This window comes from Alligator sinensis, unplaced genomic scaffold (genome assembly GCF_000455745.1).
Source record: "Alligator sinensis unplaced genomic scaffold, ASM45574v1 scaffold113_1, whole genome shotgun sequence".
Taxonomy (NCBI): domain Eukaryota; kingdom Metazoa; phylum Chordata; order Crocodylia; family Alligatoridae; genus Alligator; species Alligator sinensis.
In genome coordinates this window covers 4,514-6,125 of record NW_005842918.1, presented here as the reverse complement: position 1 = coordinate 6,125, position 1,612 = coordinate 4,514, and positions in this window count along the sequence as shown.

Sequence of the window (1,612 nt, the reverse complement as noted above, 5' to 3'; positions counted from 1 at the left end):
TCATGGGCCGGGTGAGACACGCAGCCCCCTCCCCCCGCCTTCCTGCCCCACTGGAAACCAGGGCCCTCGCCCCCGGGGAAGTGACGCACCTGCCAGGGGACCCAGGCGTCCGGGCTCCCAGCACCCCCCACCCCATTCTTCCAACCTGCCCCCTCCCTGAGTGGCTGGGGGGGGGCGTAGACAGGTCACCGGGGCACCGGGGTTATCTGCAGCCCTGGGGCGCAGTGGGGCGCTGGGAGCCCAGCCACCTGGGTTCTCAGGGTGGGGGGGAGCCCAGATGCCTAGGCCCCAGGATCTCCCAGGGCAGGGTCATCCCCAGCTGTGGGGGCAGGGGGGACACGCTGGGCTGACCCCCACCCCCGCAGGTCCCCGTGCTGGGCACTGGGGCGTGTCGCGGAATCCCCGTGGTGGCGATGATGTCACGGGAAACCCCTAAGAGACATCCCTGGGGCAGGGCTGGTTGGGGAGGGATCCCGCTACTCCCCCTGCGGGGGATCCCCCACCTGGGCCAGCCCTGTGGCCTGAGAGGGGGAAGGAGGGCTTCCCAGAACCCAGGTGTCCGGGCTCCCAGTACACCCCAGCCTGTCCCAGTAGCAGCCAGTCCATATAGGCTATAGTCCCAGTCCCTCCCAGTATAGCCTGGATACCTGGGTCCTCTGCAGTGGGGGGGGGATGGGAAACAGTGGGGCTAGGAGCTCAGATGCCTGGGTTCTTTTCCAGACTCTCCCAGTACAGACCAGTCTGGGGCCCAGGCTATACTTGTCAGGCCATATGGACTCCCCCAGGCCCTCCAAGCTCTTAAAGGCACAGTGCCTCCTTTGTGCCTCATCCAATGAATGGGGTAGGATGAATGCCCCCACCTTAAAGGCCCAGGGCACCTCACTTACCCCCTTAAAGGGCCAACATATACCATGTACCCCTTAAAGGGCCACTGTATCCCCATAGTCCTTAAATAGCCAATGCACCCCATTTACCCCTTAAAGGACCAGTGTACCCCCATCTATGCTTTAAAGGGCCAGTGCACCTCCATCTACCCCTTAAAGGGCCAGTGCACCCCCCCAATCTTTTAAAGAGCCAGTGCACCCCATCTATGCTCTAAAGGGCCAGTGGTCCCTCAATCTTTTAAAGGGCCAGTGTGCCCCCATCTACCTCTTAAAGGGCCAGTGAAACCCCCCCCCCAATCTTTTAAGGGACAGCACACCTCTGTTCCTGAAGGAGCCAGTGTGCCCCCATCGACCCCTTAAAGGGCCAGCACACCCCCAGCTGTGCTTTAAAGGACCAGCTCACCCCAGACCCCCTTAAAGGACCGATGTATGCCCCTTACCTTTCTGGGAGCGCATGACCGGCACCCGGCTTCAGCCCGTGCAGAAATGAGCAAGGGAAACCAGCGGCTGTCAAAGCTTATAGTGGGAGGGACTGGCTTGGGGGAGGGAGGGAAAAGCCGCCTATGTTCCCACAGCAACAAGTGACATTTAAAGCCACAGTGACATGCACATGTAGCCTCAGCCAGGCGTGACCAGGAGGAGGGAAGTCACTGGTTGTGGGCTGGGGCTCCAGACGCCTGGGTTCTCTCCAGCTTTGGAGCCTGGGGGGTGACAGTGGGCGGGGGGGG